We start from the raw sequence: 19,932 nt of genomic DNA on the forward strand, positions 1-19,932 counted from the left end.
AGCTCTTCCCCTCGTGTGTTTCATACGCTGTCATTAGTCGGTTTATTATGGGCTCATATTTCTTTCAGCTGATTGGTCAATGTCATGTCAATCACAAATTTAACTATCCAATCAGAGAATAGATGGGTTTGGCTGTCGGAGGGGTGCTTTTTTGGACTGCAGGTCCTTGAAGGATAAAGGCCCTTTTACGTCTCCTATGAACATACCATGAAGGAAAACATCTGTGTGTGTCCAAGTAAACTTTTTCTTACAGGTTGACGTGCCCACACAGGGACCTCCAGAGCATTTTCAAAGGCACTGTCGACCTCGGAGGGAAAGCAGTGTTGTGAAAATGGCACACTCTTCACTAGTCGGGACAGTTACAAAGCTTTCCTCATTTAGAATGAACGATACTTTTCTATTAAACATTTGAACATAATACAACACAAACTCACGTAGAGGAGATAAAGTCAGAGAGTTTTATTTATATAGCACCAAATCACAAAAGTAGTCGCCTCAAAGCGCTTTATAGTAGGGATGCAACGATACCAATTTTTTCAAACCGATCCGATACCGATACTTGGATCTGAGTACTTGCCGATACCGAGTACAAAATCCGATGCTTCTACCACACACACGTTAAACTTAACCAGTAGTAAAGAAACGACCCCAGACAACTCTTTAACACAAATGAAACGTTTACTGAACGTAAGGGCAGAGACAAATACTGTACAACACATCCCTTTTTTAAACTCAAATGATATTCCAATTCCTTAACCAAATGAAATACAATGTATAAATGAAATAATTCCCTTTCAAATTATATTAAACAACCAAACTTATGTTATCACCTTTTGGTAAGTGACTCACTAATATACACTCCAAAACACGTTATATAACTCCACTAAACATACAATATTCACACATGGGCCCCACACACACTCACATTCACACTTGTTGCAGGCCTGTTTGCTGCTCACGCTGGACGATGGAGAAAAATCCTCTTCTCCCCAATAAGAGCACAAAAGTCTGACTTACAGTTCCGTTGCTCGGTAGGTCGCCGTTCACCAGTCCCACACTAAATCCACTCCCTGCGGACCCGATGCTGTCTCTGCTACAGCGTTAGCCAGTCACTGTCCAGCTCTACTACAGTCAATAGCGGCTGCCTCCGTGGCGTAACCAAGCAGTCCGGGCTAGCCTTTAGCCTCGGCGGTCGTAGCTGGAAACACAGTTTTCCATGGTGGTGCGACCGTTGAAACAAAAAGTCACTTCACCCACACTCTGTTGCGAAGCTCCCACACGGTCAGCTTTCTAGTCACACACTCTTTTGTGCTAGTTAACCTCAGTAAAACTAGCCGAGTCTCTCACTTTGGCTCAGCTCGTGCATCTCTCCATGCCGTTCTCTTCTCCTCCTCCATTGCAACAGATACACAGGTCCCGTTTTATGCTACCTTCACGGGCCTCCAGAAAATTAGAACTCTGAACAATATTTTAACTCCCTTCAGAGTTACATAACATACAATAATACTTTATGATTAACATAACAGTTTGATTGCTCTAATTACCTGTATTTACCTTGTGACATATTACAGGGCAAATTAAATTCAGGGTACAGTTACATCACATAACTGTGAACACCTTATGTTACCGTGGCGTTCAAGTCCATGGGAATTATGAGTATCTACTCCCAAATTCCCATCCAGGCTCCATTAGTATCGGTTAACTTTTACGAGTACGAGTACGCACACATTTTACAGTATCGGCCCCAATACCCGATACCAGTATCGGTATCGGTGCATCCCTACTTTATAGTGTACAGAAGGACTTCTTTGAGCAGTTTTGTAGGAATGGGGTCTAAAAGACATGTTGATGGTTTGGAGGAAGTAATTATTGAAGTTAACTCAGAAAGATCAATTGGAGAAAAAGAGTCTAAATGAATATCAGTGGTACTGAAAGTAGCTGTAGATAATATTACATCTGTGGGATGATTATTAGTAATTTTTTTCGCTAATGATGTCACGGCTAGCAGGGCAAAGGACCCAAGATACGGATATGCAGTGTAAGTAAGTAAGTAGTAGTAAGTAAGTAAGACGGCTTCATTGATACCGAACACGAGTGATGGCAAACAAAAGGTGAGAGTGGTGAAAAACAGAACTTCTACTACTACTACTACTACTTCTAGCACTAAATTAGATAAAAAGTCTGAGAAATCTAGAGAAACTCTGTGTAAGGCCCAGGTGGACGATAGATGATAACAAGTAAGACTGGTTTCTGAGTTTTACAGCTGGGGTGGACAAGGCTAAGCATCAGGCTTTCAAATGAATTAAAAGTCTGTCTTGGTCTTTCATTAATTAATAGGCTGCTGTGAAAAATTGCTGCCACACCGCCCCCTCGGCCTGTGCTTCGAGGTTTCTGGTAGTTAGAATAACTCGGGGGTGTTGATTCATTTAAACTAACATAATCATCCTGCTGCAACCAGGTTTCTGTAAGGCAGAGTAAATCGATTTGTTGATCAATTATTAAGTCATGTACTAACAGAGACTTGGAGGAGAGAGACCTAATATTTAATAATCCACATTTCATTGTTTTACTCTTTTGTTCAGATGTGGATTCTGTATTGTTCTTTCTTTGTGATTTTTTATTTTTACGTTGTTAATTGCTGGTATTTAGTTTGTTTTTGTCTGTTTGGGAGCTGACACGGTCTCTATGGAGATGGGTTTTTGGGGGGTAGCAGGAGGAGAGAAGCTGCAGAGAGGCGTGTAAGACTGCAACTCTGCTTCCTGGTCTCAACTCTGGATAGCCTAACCGCACTAACTGCATGTCTTTGGAATGTGTGAGAAAGCCAGAGAGATCCCATGCAAACAGGGGAAGAACATGCAAACTCCAGAAAGTCAAAGTCAGAAAGTCATGGTCTGATAGTGAAATCAAACCTTCTTGCTGTGAGGTAAGGTCGATGATCCACTTTTTAATGTTTCCTGAACTTGTGTTTATTAAATCATCTGCTACATTCCTCTGATCTTTTGACCTGGTAAGTTTTCTGAATCAATGCTTTTGACAAATAATAAAAAAATGATCCCCTGCACACCTGGGCTTCACAGTGCTATGAATTGTAATTTGCTCAGGAAATGTCAGGAGAGATTACAAAAAGTTTGCATAAAGCTCTCAAAATGTTTGTTATCAGGCACTTGATGATTTGAGAGCAGGTTGGCCCTAAGCCCTGATAGTCTGTTATACCTCAGGATTGTTACTGTGACAGTGGAACTGAGTCAGACTCTCCTCCTCAAACATTCCTTCACTTTTTCATCTCATATTACAGGCAGAGACTCAGAGCAGCTTTCATTTTCATTTCACAAGAAAAAGGTCACATCAGCTTTATATGCACATGATTCATACGACACAAGCTGTTTATAAAGTTTGGTTTCCTGATTGTTCTGGTTACTTATCTGGTTCAGCAAGCCACCAGTTTTATTTTGTTTAGTGTTTATTCAGTGTTTAGTTTTGTAGTAGTGTTCAATCTACCTTCACGTTAAAATGGGGCTTTTAAAGATTAAAATATCAAAATATTCAATCATTTAGTCAGGTATAAAGTGCAGTATAATAAGACAGACGCCTCAGTGTCAAACATATGAATTAAATTTTGTTTATTATACTGGGACACTCATTAGTAGAAATATTTTGTTATATTCTTTAATTTATTTATTTAGTTTAGTCAGTTACTGTTCCTATGATATTAATAAAGTTTCTGATTCAAGTCAAAGGCAGAAAGCAGAGGAGGTTCATGGTTTTAAAACATAAAAGTAATTTTACTATAATTATACTATTTTTCTTGTTTTTGTTGTTTGTTTGTTTGTTTGTTTATTCTCCACGAGAAATATTTGCTAAAGGGGAAATGAGAAACAAGCAGAGTTTCTTTGACTGTCTGCTCTCCTGATAACTGATGAGGAGAAGACATGAAAAACAAATCAGGCTGATAGTTGTGTTGTGAAACTGTTATAAACAACAAACTCATAGACATGTGACCCAGACTGGACTCCTTTTTGAATCGCAGTAGTCCAGTTTAAATGACAAGCCCGGGAGCTGGCCGAATTCACCCTCATCTTCTCATCCACAGCGCCTCAGTCACAGCGAACAAGCCCCCTCACGCCACCGCAGCGGACGGAGCCCCGCTGCAGCAGCTGCAGTTGCAGCATCGGACTCCTTCCGTCCCTCACGCTTCTGAGTTCGTACGTGTTTTGGAGTTTGTACATCCTTTGTCTCTAGGGGCCACCGTAAATATACTTTTATTTATTCACTCCACATAAAATGTAATAAATAAATCATATAATACAAAAATCAACTATTCACAACTTTTAACTATTTAAATTTTCAGCTTTTTCCTTTTAAACAAATTTAAAGTGAAACAACACAAAACACTGCAAACCACAACACAATTAAATATAAATTAAAATATGAAAACAAAAAGAAGATGCACATTCTCTGTCATATGGGCCTGCATGAATAAACTTTCTGAATCCTTTATCATCTGCAACTGAAAATAGTTGTGGATGATTACTATACCTTTCTAATGTGACGTTGTCCCTGGCTCTCTTTCCCTCTCTCTCCCTCCGGCTCTGTTCCTGTGCTACTGCGAGTGTAACTACCGCCCCTCCCCCCTCTTACCAGCGCAAAGCACAAGGCTGGCGTGCAGAGTGAAAAAAAGTGCGAGAGAGAGGGTGAGAGAAAAAAAACCCCCACGGCTCGCGATAAGGAGCCGGCTCATGTCATTCACGTCAAAGATACGGCTCTGAGAGCCATTTCGTTCGTGTTTCTTTAATAACATCATGTAATAAATTCGTGTCAGTTGCTTAATGTGATGAAATTTTAACAAAATTTCATCACATTAAAAAAATCACATTTTAAATATTCTAAGTGATAGAAAGTGACTAATCATCGAATAAAAACTGCAGTTTGTCCCATATTTACATGTGTGGAGGTTAACATGGAGCTGACTTCACTGAAGCTCACCGTTCACCGTGCGGACAAATTTACACAAGTCAGACTCTTTTGTGAGGGATGATTTCAGGTTATTAGAATCCAAACTATGATCAACAAACAGAGTATGTGTCAGTAGTTGGTTTCTTTTCTTCTTCCAGAGGACAATCTTTTATTCAATATTCACTGTTTAATCAAGAGCTTTAGTTACTTTCATTAAAAATTTAATCAAACATAAAAGATGATGTATTGATAAAGGCTGAGATGAGCATTACAGTTTTAAAGCAGACCGCTTTACTCATCTCTCAGTATTTCTATAGTAAGAACAGATTGTCACTGCTGGTTTATCTAAGAACATTTACCTGTGTGAGATGTAGTGTGTGCAAACATCCAGCAGGGAGCATGCCTTTATTTGAACTCTGAGCTTTACCATCACAGGAGAGAGAAACAATGGAAGTTTGAAGTCTAAATTCTTCATTCTCTGTATATTATTACAGAGAGTAATTTATTTACTAGTTTGCCAACGTATGTTTATTAAAACACATACTCTGACCTTTAGCTTGGTTATACTAATATAGCAGTCTCCCAGGCAGTGTTTACATGGTGTGGGAAACACTAGCAGGAATGCAGACGCACAGAGAGTGTCCATAAATCGATCAATAAGTCCATCATCAGGTGACAGCAGTTCCAGTGTGAACACGTCTCACACTGGAACTCTTCACATCTGTCTCAAACACTTCTTCATTTTGTCTGCAAGTGAAAATGAAACTACTAGGCTCGTCCTCCATCTTGATTTCTCAAAATACGTCCACTTACATTTCCAAGATACAAACAGCACAACAAATAAAGTCCATGTTGTGTTTAGAAAGAGCTGAGGGTAACTAAATGCAAGTTTCTCTGCAACAGCATCTGTTACTGACTGAACACGGTGATGGCTGCAGTTACAGCCACACATACTGGGTAATGTTTCCCAAACACCACAGTGCTACAAGAGAGAATTATACATAAAACTAAACTTATATTTTTCTTTCTTTAAATATAGGATTTACTTTAAATATTACATTTGAGCTGAAATGGACGTAGTGAAGGAACTGTTGAAGTGTGGAGTGGTGTTCTAGTGGTTTAATTAGAAACTGCACCTTCTTTCCTACAAGGGGGCATCAGATTTGTATATTTTTCATCTCCTGTGTGTGAAACAATAAATGATGAAATCAAAGTTATTTTAGTGACATATGTGGCATTGCTTTTAACTAAAACTGGAAATGTTAACTGGGATTAAAAAAAAAATCTCCTATAGTGACTTCCCTTTATTGGCTCCCTGGTAAATCCAGAATTGAATTCAAATTCCTGCTTCAGAGAAGAAGAAAAGACCTCCAACTCCTCGTTTTTCCGTGTTAACCAGGAATCAAAAAATGGAGGACCTCTATCCACTTCTTTAAAGGTGAAGCCAACACTTCCTGTTTACACTCAGCAGCCATGTTGGATTTTAGGAAGGTGTCTTTGGGTGGAGCGGCTGTGTTAAACTTGTCCTCCAGTTTGAATGATCTCTGCTGACGGTTGTACTACAGCTGAAGGCTCTCTAGATTCAATCCAAGCAGCAGCTGCAGATGTTCACATGTTACAGTGGTGTACATCAACCAGTCTGCAGTCAGCTGTTCTACACTGTGCTCTTTGAATTTGTCTCTTTAGTTTTCAGTGTTTTACACACAGAAATGAGGCCCAGAGTTCCCGTAAATATCACAATGATCTGAAATCATGTTGCATCAGAGATTTCAGCCTGAGACGATGGAAATACACAAAAAATATTTGCTCTGTTGATATAAACATGCTCAAACCTGCCTTCTTTCGCCTTTCACAAATAGCACATCCTCGATGTATTGGTATAAGTTGTCTTTTTTAACCATTCGTTATTGGGCAACAATTTAAACAGCTTTACATTTTTATGTTATTTTACAGCAAACATATTAATTTACAGTCTGTTTTATTGATATTTCACGTATTTCCAAATATCGGGGATTTTTTTTCCTGCTGCAGTTTATTACATAAATTCTCTTAGGCAACTTCAGCAGAAATGCAGACTCACAGAAACTTCCCTTAAACGGTTCAACAACACAGAGCGAGTGTGAACACGTCTCTCACCCTGGAACTGAGCCAGAAGAGCTTTCTCATGAAAAATGAACAACTTTCAAGGTCGATTTTAAATTTCATACTGCCTTTATGCAATAATTTAGCCTCACCCATCAGATTAAAAGCGTGTTTCAGGTAGGCGTTCCTAATTGTGTCTTTTTCATTTAGCAACCATTTTATTCTCGAAGACAGACAACCATTCACAACTACGGGCAATTTAGCGTTTCCAATTCACCTAACCCCACTAACTGCCCACTAATGTCTTTGGACTGTGGGGGGAAGCCGGAGAACCCGGAGATCACACATCAGCCTTTTACAATAATACGTTTAAGGACAGATCTCTCATCAACCACATGTTACAGCTTTTTCAATTTCAGAGGCAAAAATCTAAATCTCCTGTTGTTTTTCCACCTAAACATTTACTCTCAAATATGAGTTTCTTTTTTTCTGACAGCTCAGAGTCTTTGAGAGGTAACAGAAACACATTCACTCAGATTCATTTTCACTTCTCCTGAAACTAAAGTGAAGTGCTCTGTTTACATCATCAAAAACCTGAGTGCCATGAATAAGTAAGTTAGTAACATGTATTTATAAAGAGCCTTTCACAAATAAGCGGCTCAAACGCACTGTACATTGTGAGATTATTAGGCTATCATATGTTACCTTATATCTGTAATCAAAGTGGTTGAATTATGATACTGCTGTAGGTCATATTATATCCTTTAGTCTAGATTGTGTGATGTGTATGTAGTTTAGTTTCCATTATAATTCTGAGTTAAAAGAATGTGACAATTATTAGATTTGTTACATAGGTGTGTATTATTTTGTACCATTGATCTGCTGTGAATGTGTTACACTGTTTCCTGACATTTCATACTGCTGAATCATGAAGAGAATGTTGGGTGCAGAAGGCCTTGTTGTTCTGATAGTAGAAGAGACAGACCATATTCCATACCACCACCTTGTTGGGAGCAGGAAAACAAAGAGCCGAGGTCATAACTTAGGCGCCGTGTGAGAGAAAGAATGTGAATGTTTAGATTTTTATGACTAGGTGGGGGCCATTAGAGGCTATAAGAGCTTGAGTAACCCTCCACCAGTTTGAGATTTGCTGTGACCCTCTGCATGCAGGTCTCCCCATCATGATGGTTTATGCTCAAAAGTGTTGAATTGTATGGAAATAAATAATGGTTGATTGAGCATTTTTACACCGAGTATTGTCCTTCCTTCAGCCCAAAGATTAAAAGAATTGGGAGATTTTAACAAAAAAAATAATAAAAGGAAATAAATAAAATGCCATAAAAACAATTAAAAAAAGCCAAGTTCAGGCACAGAATAAAATTCAACAGTCAGTATGTTTTAAATGTTGTCAAACAAAAATGATTTCAGTCAAAAATCGTTGTTTTCGTGGAAAAAAATAACATTTATATAAGCCAGTAAAACAACGACAATTTCAGTGTGGAGAGTCCAAAATTAAATATTTTTTTCTTTTTTGTTCTCTGTCATAATTTTTGTGGCACATAGGAACAAAAATGTGAGTAAATCAGGCTTCTTAGGATTAGGACCCGGGTACAGATTTATCCAGAGGAGAGATGTATCAGTGCAAACTGTTTCATCCTTTTAGCACATAAAATCCTTATAGAATATGATGTAACACTATAGATTAACTTACCTCAAAATATATAAAGCATATAAACAATTACAGCAACATGATGCAACAAACACAGCAGTGCTACTAATCCAAAATACTCAAAGCTTCATAGAACTGAAACAAACATTATTTGTAGCTCCATTCTGCTGCTGATACATACTTTAGGTTTCTGAATATTAAACTTGTTGCTGCCTTTCATAGTGTGTAACTTGAATGCCCTGAGTACTTTCTCCCACACTGAAAACACGTAAATTATTACATAATGTCCTATTAGATAATAAGTTTCTTCCCATGTAACCAGGTGTATGTCATGGTAAAACCTCCCTCACACATCAGGAACAAGAAATTAACAATCTGCATTCTGTTCACGTCCGCTATAATTCAGTTATCTTTCCTAATATAACATTAGTCCACTAGTTCATATATGGCTTCTCATCCCACTAAGTGAATCAAACAACATGATAAAATCAAAAATTTCTGCTTAAAATACTAAATAAAATATCTGGTCTTCATGAGCTTCATTGCATGTGTGTATGTGTTAGTAGTATTAATACATTTTGTGCCTATGTATGTCATAAGCATACCTAGGAGCAAAATAGTCTGGTGGAGCAGCAGAGGAACAATTTCAGCTATTTGGACTCAGCTCAGCCACTACAGAGGAAACAGTGACTTCAACTCAAGAGGTGAGAAAAATATCACAGTTACACTCTTATTCAAACTGTGTGTACAGCTGGTTGGTTTTGAAAACCCGTTAACAGCAGCATTATCTTTTGCATCTTGGGCTCCCTCATATATACAGAATCAACATTCACACCCCAAAACCACAGACGTTGCAAGAAAATACAAAGATGATATTTTATCTACACACATTGAAACAATAATCAGTTGAACTCATGAACATCACCAGAAGGTGGTGCTAACACACCAACAATGTGTTTGTTGACATGTTTGACTCCACTAATGGAGGGAGTTTCAGTTTGTTCCATGACTGCATTTAACAAACTGCCTCTGTTTGTATCTCTGTCACAGCACGACCAACATGGAGCGAGTCAGCGCTCTCAGCAGGCTGACAAACCTCACAGAAAAAAGGAAGAGAAAATCTTACAGCTGTGATGAGTGTAGGAAGGATTTTACCCAGGCTAGAGGCTTAAAAAGACACCAACTCACCAACACAGTGAGTTAAACTTTACAGCTGCGACTTTTGTGGAACGTCTTTCAACGACAAACAGTACCGAAAAGTTCACCTACAGATTCACACTGGAAATGTTTACTGCTGTGATCTGCTGTGGGAAACTGTTTACAAAAGATGCACAGTTACAATGACACATGTTTACTCCCACCGAGGAGAGACCTTCTAAATGTGACCTGTGTGAGAAGACGTTTAAAGCTCCACATCACCTGAAAAACCACCAACAGAAAAACCACCACACTAGAAAGTAACTCTACAAGTGAAGTTACCATGAGGTATGCATTTATTTTTCATACGTACAAGAGGCCAGTTCAAGGTGTGGGAGCCCAGCGCTTCAACTCCCATCATTCCAGGGCACGCTCTATTATAGAGCGTGCCCTGGAATGATGAAGACGAGGTTCCGGGCCATCGTCCTTCAAGCGCTGGAGGTGCACCACACCTTTGTACCACATGTAAGTCATTACAATATAGTGAAATTCTTTTTCAAATAATTATAATGATATAATGGGAACTTTAGTGTGTGTACATTTATAAACACCTTATTTGGGTTTTTTGTTTAAAAAAACATCTGTTTCAGGTCATAACAGCATGTGCTGTTCTACACAACATCTGCCTCGGTGCTGATGACGCTATGGACCCGGAGGATGCACCTGAGGATGATGTGCAAGATGAGGGGGAGATGGGTTTGGAGGCAGTCAGTGGTGCTCCCTGGCGGGACCAGCTATCTGCTGAGGTGTCTGCCCCTGAGGAGCTACCCCAAGACCATGGATATATTTAAACAGGCAAGTATTCTGTTAGTAGAGCAATTTTTTAGAGATTACTTGTTAGATCTTCATTAACAGGATTGTTTGCATCTTTTTGAATACATCTTAGTGACATGGCAGCCATCAGTTACATCAGCCCTGCAAACCCAAGTGACAGATGATGCGGTGGACAGTGGAAAAGAGCATCCCTAGACCTTATGGATAATAATAATTCTTAAGAATTCATGTTTTTTGTTGTTTTTTCTATTGTTACTTTTGTCAGACATTTCAATTAATTGTGTTGATAAAATTTATGTTGTACATAGTTTCTTTAAAAAAAAAAGGAAAAACAATGCAAATAAAGGTGAAGCATTTACATATTTATTTACAGAAATTTAATCCTTTTTTTTCAGCAAGTTTCTCAAGCAAACCAAACAGTCTGTCCATTCTATCTTTTGCCTCCTGTGCTCTTCTTTCCTCCATTTCCCTCTGCAATCTCATGTCCTCTCTGATTAAATCCAAAAACCCATCCCTGTCCTTCTTTCTTTTTGCTCCTCTTTGCTCCACCTGGCCCTCATCTTCCTGCTCTTCCTCATCCAAAACTTGGTTTCCCACTGCTGAACTGGGCCCTGGAGTGTCCTCATGGATGGAAGCAATTAGCACTGGAGGCTTGGTAGAAGGCCTCTGTCCTAACACCTCATCCATGAGGGCAAACCAGGGCCATGTAGCAGCAGTGGGCTTCCCACTCACTCCCTCGCCTGACCCTGGATACTTGAAGTCCTAAAGGCAGAGGAAATAACAAAGTTTCTAACTTGTTAAAAACAAACATATTTGAATACAGCTGTACATACTTTGTATTTCTTTTTTAGATTGTCCCTTTTTTTTTTCGCTTGCAAAGGGGTGACTTTACCCTGCAGGCCCATCTTCTCAAGAATGACCCTAACAGACAGAAAATAATAGTGCATATCAATCTTCTTAATTCCTGAACAGTATCCATAGCAAAATGTACACACTTCGGAGTAAAAGACAGATTAAGCTCTCTCCCGTATGCCTAACAGATTAAAAGCGGCATATTGTTGCTGTACCTCCAACCCACAGTGGCTGAGTTTTTGGCACCGGTAAACAGATGCTCATTGTCACTCCGGAGTTTAATGAAATTGGTCCTCTGCTCTTTGCTCCCTAAAACATGACAGGACATTGGAGTACAATCAACCATCTCACACTTCTGTTTAATGGGTTTTCTGTTTGACGTTTATTCAGCTATGTGAAAACTACTATAACTTTAACTCAGCCAAACTAATTTACAGAGGAACAAAAAAAATTGTTAAAAAACAAACAAACATTAAGATTTATAAGTTATCGAAGTGACTTTTATATAGATCATGTTTAACCCGAGTAGCGAAGCGCGGGGTCAGAAAACCTACAACTAGCAGGACTGTACAATCGCAAGTTTAACGACTTTAAAAAATTACTTCCATTGAACTGCCTTATTAACTACTTTAAGAAACATCTTAACATTTGTATCGCTACTTCAAATACAACTTACATTTAAAATTGTAGCTGTTCTCGACCGCCGTTTCTACCGTCTCCGTAACTGCTGCCATTGCTGAAAACTGGAGTTTGGCTGGGCAGCGCTATGAATTCTGGGAACCCACCCGATGGATTAGTATTTAATCTAATAATCTAATAACTTTCATCTCAGCCAAACCGATTTATTCCTGAACAAATGAAACAGCGAAAAAAGGAAAACAATTACATATTTAAGTTATCCGAGTGAGTTATATATCATCTTTAACCTGAGTAGCGAAAAAGCGGGGGTCTAAAGCCGGGAGTCCGCTGCGCTCGCCGGCTGTGTGACCATTGAACCCCCCAGCTTGCTACCCCGACTTGCTATCGAGCGGGTGGGTAACAGACGTCTCCGAAAATATTCGGCACACTTTTGGAAATATTCGATGTCTTGATAAGCCAAGCAGATATTTGAAGTTTACACAGCTACTTTCTCGCCTGAAAATATGTTAAAAGTTTATTTTGTGACCCAGAAAGATTAATAAGAGTAATTTTAAAACTTCATAGCGGCCGCCATTGTTGGCAGCTGAAATTTGGCTGGGCCACGCTATGAATTCTGGGATATGGTGGGCCACGAAGGACACACCGGACCCATCCATCAAATTCCGGGAAATGAAGGACGCATTTCTCGGCCGCATTTGAAGGAGTCGACGAATTGGGAAAGCCTTCGTCGCCTGGCTGTGATGTAATTGACCTTCAAATGCGGCCTCCGGAGGACACAGCTAACGCCAACACGCCAAACTGTGTTTAAAAGGTACCGCATCCCTATCTGCCAACGGAATGAGTCGCCACCAAAAAACCCCCCACAAAATTACTCTGGCAAAGAAAAAAAAAATACACATCTCTCCATAACAAAATGGAGCCCGAAACAAAAAGAAACGTTTCTGCTGTGTGGGATCATTTTGATCTTTTAACTGCAAATAAGCTGTTTGTTTCAGTGTAATCTATCAGAATAGGAAAAACAGCAATGTGACTTGAAGTGTAAATTATTTATTTCATTTTATGCAGGATAAATGTTGCATCTGTTCTGCGGAGCTTTCTTACAAACAAAAGCAAATCCTCAGTGTTACAGAGGCATTACAGAGCCAAACATGAAAATGAGGAGACAAACACACTGAGAATGAACACAGGTCGGCCTATACTGACACTGAACAGCTTTATCATCATTTTTTTTTATTAGTATGTGTTTTATTTTTCAAATCAAGCATCAAGGAAAACTGTTCTGGACCAGGCAGTCCTGAATTTTACTATAAAGGACTGCCAACCCCTTAGTATTGTGGAGAGTGTCAGAGAGAAAAATTCCAAGATCAGAGGATCCTTTAACGTACTGGGGGAATAGGAAGACATCTTATCAGAACCTTTTCCACCTGACTTTACAGCTTTTGTGTACCCCAGCTTCATCTGTGCCTGTGAGTTTTCCAAAGCTGGGGAAAAGGTGTAAAAAAAAAAAAAAAAAAAAAAACCTCAATAGACTGAATGCAAAAACATTGGAGCGCAGAGAGAGCTACTTTTTCATGAAACGGGAGTAAAGTAGTGAACTTACAGGAACATATACCACTACCAACGTTTGGATCGATATCGCCATCGAAGTGCACACCCTTGTCTCCTGGATCGTAGCTGAGATCAGCGTGAACCACGTGGGTCTCTGCTCCCTGATCTGTTTCCTGTGTTTGGAAAAACTTCCAGCTTCATCACAGAGTTTCTCTCGGTTTGTGGGCTCATATAAAGGTAAGCGCCAAGCTAACTTTAATGTGGGTTCATTTTATGTTGAGTTTAGCTCTGTTGAGAAATAAAAGATTATTCGGTATATATTGGAGTTAGACTGCAGACTTTCTGATTGCTTGCAACATTATGAAATGGCGGTTGATACGGGGTAAGAACATGGCTGTGTCCCAAACTAGCAACCACATGCTTCGTAGTACACACACTTCGCGTGCTCAACGAATGCTCAACGAAGAGGCTTGTGAAACGGGGCGGTCTGGCCTTCTTAGCGCTTTACAGATTGTCTAGCAACCATGATACTAACCGTGCGAAATGTTTCATACAGTATTGTTTGACACAAATGAAGGGGAACATTTTTTTGTTTTTTTCGTTCATTTTTTATGACATCACTTTGATTTGTAGAGTATCTGAGGCTGAGACCACGGGACTGTAAAAACATGATCTTAAGATTAGTTGATAAATTACAATTAGCTAATGTTGTTCAGAAGACTACATTCGTCTCAGTTTGGCAACATAAATATAATATGGCCAATATTATATGTATTGTCAGAATATTTATGATATTGTAGCGGGCCAGGGCTGTTCGGGGATGTTATGGACATTTATGTTCTGTTGTATAGTTCTGTTTACAGTTATGTTTGTTTTGTTGTCATGGTGATGAGTGACGCTCCCTCTGTGTGTTTCCGGTGAGAGAGCGCCATTTTGTGTTGTTGTTGTGTGGTTGCCGCGCTGAGCAGTGGGCTCGCGCCAGTGTTCTCAGAAAGATTAAAATAAACAGGTGCTCCCAAAGAAACCTCTGTCTCCTCCGTTTCCTGAGCTCGCCACATTGGTGTCAGAAGTGGGATAGCTCACCCTCGCCGGAATGGAGAGAGACACTCAGAGGCTGGAGCAAGGCGTCGAGGAGAGTATTCGCTGCTTGAGAAGCCGGCGATTGAAGAGAGAGGAAGCTAGCGGCCATGTAAGTGCCCCGACGGGTCCCGATGGCGTGAGCGCACCGCGGCGGCGGCCCGCCGCGATGGCCCGCCGCGACCAACGCTAGGGCAATGCTTGATGGGCTGCCTCTGTCAGCCAACACACCGGGCCCCCGACAGCGAGCAGTGACGCCTGCAACACCAGCTAAGGTACCGAAATATAACGGGCTAACCCCGCTAGAGCCCTACCTCTCACAAGTATGGCTAGCCGCGAGACATAATGGCTGGAGCGACGAAGAGGCTGCTACACAGCTAGCGCTAGCATTGGAAGGAGATGCACTGCACTCCATGACCTAGCCCCGTCAGAGCAGCATAAGCTCCAGGCCCTCACCGTAGCACTCGAGAGGCGATTTGGGCAGCGGCACTCCACTGAGCAGAGCAGGGAGCAGCTGACCAACCGGAGCCATAGGCCGGGGGAGAGCCTGGGCACTTTTGCAGCGGATGTGTTGCTGTATGCTCATCGTGGCTATCCAGAGTTCCCAGCAGCAGCCCGTGTGGAGCTTAGCCTGCATACTTTTCTGCGAGGACTTTTCCCAGAGCGACTACGCCAACACGTCCGCCTGGCCATGCCTCAAACTCTCCGTGAGGCGCTCCTTGAGGCTGAAAAGGCTGAGCTGGTGCTCACCTCACCACCTAACCAGCAGGTGCCCCCCCCCAAACTACCCTCAAATCAGAGCCGCAGACTATGACGGGGAGGGAGAGGTCCTGGAGGTATGCCAGCTGCAGCCCTCGGTGCCCTGGAGGCGTCCCCATCGACCGACCGCTGCTACCGGTGCGATGAGCCTGGCCACGTGGCGCGCAGCTGCCTGGCGCCCGCCCTGAAGGCCAGAACTATGTGGCCTCAGGGGGATGAGAAGGGGAGTGTCACAGCGAGGGGACCACCGCTCCAGCTTCCTGCTGGGACGATCTGTCTTAGAGAGATCACACTATTCAGGGGCTGTTTCCACTTCAAGTTCACCATGGTCAACTGCAAGTAAAGGCCGTAGCGGACCCTAACGTAGTCCACGTCTATTCCATTAAAATATGCTCTACAAGTATTAGTCCATGTTGGGTGATTCTCTGCATTCTTCCTCCTCTTGCTTCAGTGTCAGGGGTAGACTGCCCTGAAAACTGTTGTTCCAGAGACCAAGAGATTTTTCTGCCCCTGCAGTTGATGTCTGGGATTTTTCTGACTCAGTTGAGTCAGGGCTTTGGACCTGCTTGGTCAGATCCTTCTGGATCTCCGCAATGCGTCTCCCACGCTCCTCAACTGCTGCGCACTGGGTCCAGTGATACCATGTCTCTCCCTTGCTCTTCAGCCAGGGTGAGATGTCCTTTCCACCACCTAAAACCGGTCCAAGAAACCATACGCTAGAATACCCAAACTCGTTAAGTTTCTAGGAACCTGCACCCAATAATCGCAGCAGCAAGGAAGCAAGGCTTTCCCCGTTGGTCCGGTTGAAAATGCTCCCTAATCAAAAACAGCTCACCATTGCAAATTCTTTTCAGTCCCCCTCTTGGTTCGTAAAAAATCCTGCATGTGTGAGGTGCTAAAGGACATCTTACGCCCCCCCCCCCCCCTTTTTTTTTTTGAAAACAAAAGAATGATGGTATTGAGGCAACAGTCAGGATGGCGAGGAACTGCGAGCCAATGCCAAATTGTGATGGAAATTTTAAGAATAACACACCCTGTGAGCTTGATTGAAGTAAGTTTAATAAATATATTACAATGTGAAGAGAAACATCCCAGCCAAACACAGGGATCATCTCTGAAATATGGCCGCCACCCTTACATCTTATATACACCATCAAAGATACTCTCGAACATTCCACAGCACATCATGCATACGTATCTATACCTTCAGTCCAGCTGTCACCTCCCTTAAAGCAGGATGTCTGGAGATCCTCCAGTCTGCGATGGGTCCACTGTGAAGGTGCAATAACATGGGGCCCACTTGTGATAACATTCTACGTGAATCCATACAACTGGTGAACACTAAAGTGAAGAAATAATATTACTATATATACGATTAATTCATAAGAAAAGAAATCTGCCACCACATCATGAATAACATACTGGTGGTAAATACACACAGAAATGAACAACTAGAAGATTAAGTCTGCATGGCCCACAAGCTCATGCGACCCTAGGATGTCACTGTCATCTTCCTGCTCCTGAAAAAAACAGGCATGCATCCACCCTTTTCCTTGTCTGGGCGGAGAAGGTGGAATCCTGCATATCAGTGTAAAGTCAGTCAAATATTTGTCCCCATTATCAGTCCAGTCAGTCCCCATATGTTTATTGCTGATAGCAGAACTTCTTATGTCGAATTAAGTTTCTACTGCTAGCTTGTTGTTTCAGTAACATTAAAAAAGAAAAATAAAAGTCTCTATTGTAGTCAGGCACAGCTAAATCCTGTTTGCCAGTTAACCTAGCCAACCACACTGTGTGTTGTTAACACCTTCAACAGGTACCCCCTCATGATCTGTGCCACTTCCTATCTGATTTTTGCTCCGCCTATATGAAGGACTACAATAGCCACACACATAAAAAAATAGAATTTTGTGCTTAGATAATGAATTGTAGAATAAATTCTGCAGTTATAAAATCATTTTTGAATTTCACATTAACAAAGTCATTTTTGAAATGTTTTATGAGGTTAAATACTGATATTGAAACTGTGTGCACAGCTAGTTGATTTTTAAAAACCCCTTAAAAAAATGAGCTGTAAACCTTTCCATCCTGGGCTCATCCATATACATGCGTCGGTGCGTCAGTTTTGCAGGACCCATCACTACTTGTTAATTTGAAGTTTGTATTATGAAATCCTGATACTGTTAAAGCGTTAGTTCTATTTGATGAACTCTGTGTAAAGTTTGTCGTAAACAGTTTGGTGTGAAAAATAAAGAAATGGTCTCAGAACAACTAGTTTGAGTCCTTATTTCAGATTCAAACTAATTTAACTGTTTTCGGTGGTAAATGTGCAGGTTTATCAGAGGAGGAGACTTGGCTGTTCTCCACTCACACTGAACACAGTTCCTGCAGCTCATTAAAAACTGAAATAATCTTCAAGGGACAAAAAGGTCATAACATATTTGATTTTTCTCAAAAACATACTGTGGGCATTAAATTTTCAGAGGGTATGTTTAAGATGCTCTGTGATTATCATTTCACACATTCCAATAAAGCAGATGTTCCTGTTCCACATCCAAAGACAAAAACGTCCTTCTCCCCTCTGTATGGTTCGTACCAATTCGTCACACTTCTGTTTGGCTTTTTTGAAGCACCGGCCATTTTCCAGCACCTCATGGAGCGGTAGCTGCGTCCTCACGCTGCATATGCTGTTCCTTACCTGGATGATCAATGGCAATGTTCCCTCTAAGCTGCACATGTGCGCAATTGCGCACTGCTGGCACGGTCTCTGCGCAAAGAAAATCTGTGTTGCGCACAAAAAAAAATCTAACCTGTATTGAAATTAAAATTAAAACTTTAACAATTCTGTTTTGCAGTGTTAGTCAGTAAGGGACTGGCTGCTCCCGTATGGGATTAGAACGATGCCACCTTTTCCCATAGTCCAGCCAATGATGCGATTCACATTCGTATATACGCAGCCAATCAACGTCGTTGACAGCCTATGACTGGCAAAGCGGTGTGGCTGATGTGGAGTGAAGCCACGTTAATGACAACGTTTACAACCACTGGAGAGGTGAGCAGGACAGACGGAACAATTGAAAAAGGGAAACGTGTGGATTTTATAGCAGTTTTTAAATTGTGTTGATAGGCCACGTAAAACCAGAGTTATGATAAAAATATATACAATGTTTGGTTTTCTTCCTGAGTACTGTCGTTGTTTATATTTACTGCTGCAAGAAACGGTAAAAACAGCGTTTTATAAGGAAAACGCTGGAAAGCACTCTCCGCCTGTGAGCAGAGACGAAACCAAAACACCCCTCCCTTTCCCATTGGTCGAAAAATTCACCATGTCGACCAATCAAAAAATGATATGGCAATGTGGCATCTAGTTGTTAAGAAACGGGAGGAAGTTTTAGGAGTGACTGCGGTGTTTTGAGATGTGAGAGATTTGAGACGTTTAGCGCAAATCTTGTGTAGTTAGTGTGTAGTGTAGTTTTTTTGTGTGTGTCAGAACAATGAGGCGACTGGTGCATGTTACAGGTGTTACAGGAGTGATACATCTCCTGTTGTCAGGCCTGCAGGTATCAGGCTGTTGTTCTCCTTTATCTCATAGTGAAAAGAAATTATTTTTTGGAGTGGCACAAATAATTTGTGTGGCATCAGATTTGATGCAGAGCACCTGAGTGATCTGTAAATAGTTTGAAATGTTTATTTAAAAACACCTTGGCTGCATTAAAAAAATAGCTGCAAAAAACTTTGTTTGCCAAACTGAGTTACTTTTTTGAAGAAGTAACTATATAATTAATTGCCCAACATTGGTCATTATATACTGTATTTGGCAGACAGAGTTACAGGACTCTCTCCCAGACCACAGACTCATAATACAAGTCAGAGCTTTATATATTAAAAAAAAAAAGAAAAAAAAAAAAGTGTTTTTTCAAAATTGGAGTTCAAGTCATTTTTACTTCCAATAGTGTTAACATACTACACAGGTCATGAACAAGATTTTTTAAATTTTCATTTATAAGTGGGCTAAAGCAGTTAATTAAACGTAGTCTAACATAAATGTAAATGCTGTAATTTGATTATTTTAATAAACCACGTAACTTGGATGGATTCGATGCTGGCGTGACCACAGTGCACACGTGTGATGTCGCTCACAGTGGTCCAAGGGATCACTCAGAGAGTTTGTGTGTTCGCTCAGACACATGAAAAATTAGAGGGAACATTGCTCAATGGAGCTTGCAAAGAAAACCGTCTGGACTTCTTTAAGTTGCTTGAAGACGTTTCACCTCTCATCCGAGAAGCTTCTTCAGTTCCAATGTCAAATGGTGGAGAGTCCCAGATTTAAACCCAGTGGGAGTATCCCCCATAGAGGAACAAAAGCACCACCTGATGATCCT

The 19,932-nt window shown here is 40.8% G+C and overlaps 1 protein-coding gene and 1 long non-coding RNA gene across 2 annotated transcripts in view; both read left to right on the forward strand.

Annotated features, from left to right (window-relative positions):
- The window catches only part of LOC102078817 (zinc finger protein 665), a 1,047,781-nt gene that overhangs the window by 902,349 nt on the left and 125,500 nt on the right, over positions 1–19,932 (forward strand). The gene's annotated exons all lie outside the window — the stretch shown is intronic.
- LOC112846358 (uncharacterized) lies at positions 9,295–10,690 on the forward strand. The gene is made up of 3 exons (XR_003219296.1): positions 9,295–9,408; positions 9,755–10,366; positions 10,492–10,690. It is a non-coding gene; the product is annotated as an uncharacterized LOC112846358 (long non-coding RNA).

Source organism: Oreochromis niloticus, linkage group LG3 (genome assembly GCF_001858045.2).
Source record: "Oreochromis niloticus isolate F11D_XX linkage group LG3, O_niloticus_UMD_NMBU, whole genome shotgun sequence".
NCBI classification, from domain to species: domain Eukaryota; kingdom Metazoa; phylum Chordata; class Actinopteri; order Cichliformes; family Cichlidae; genus Oreochromis; species Oreochromis niloticus.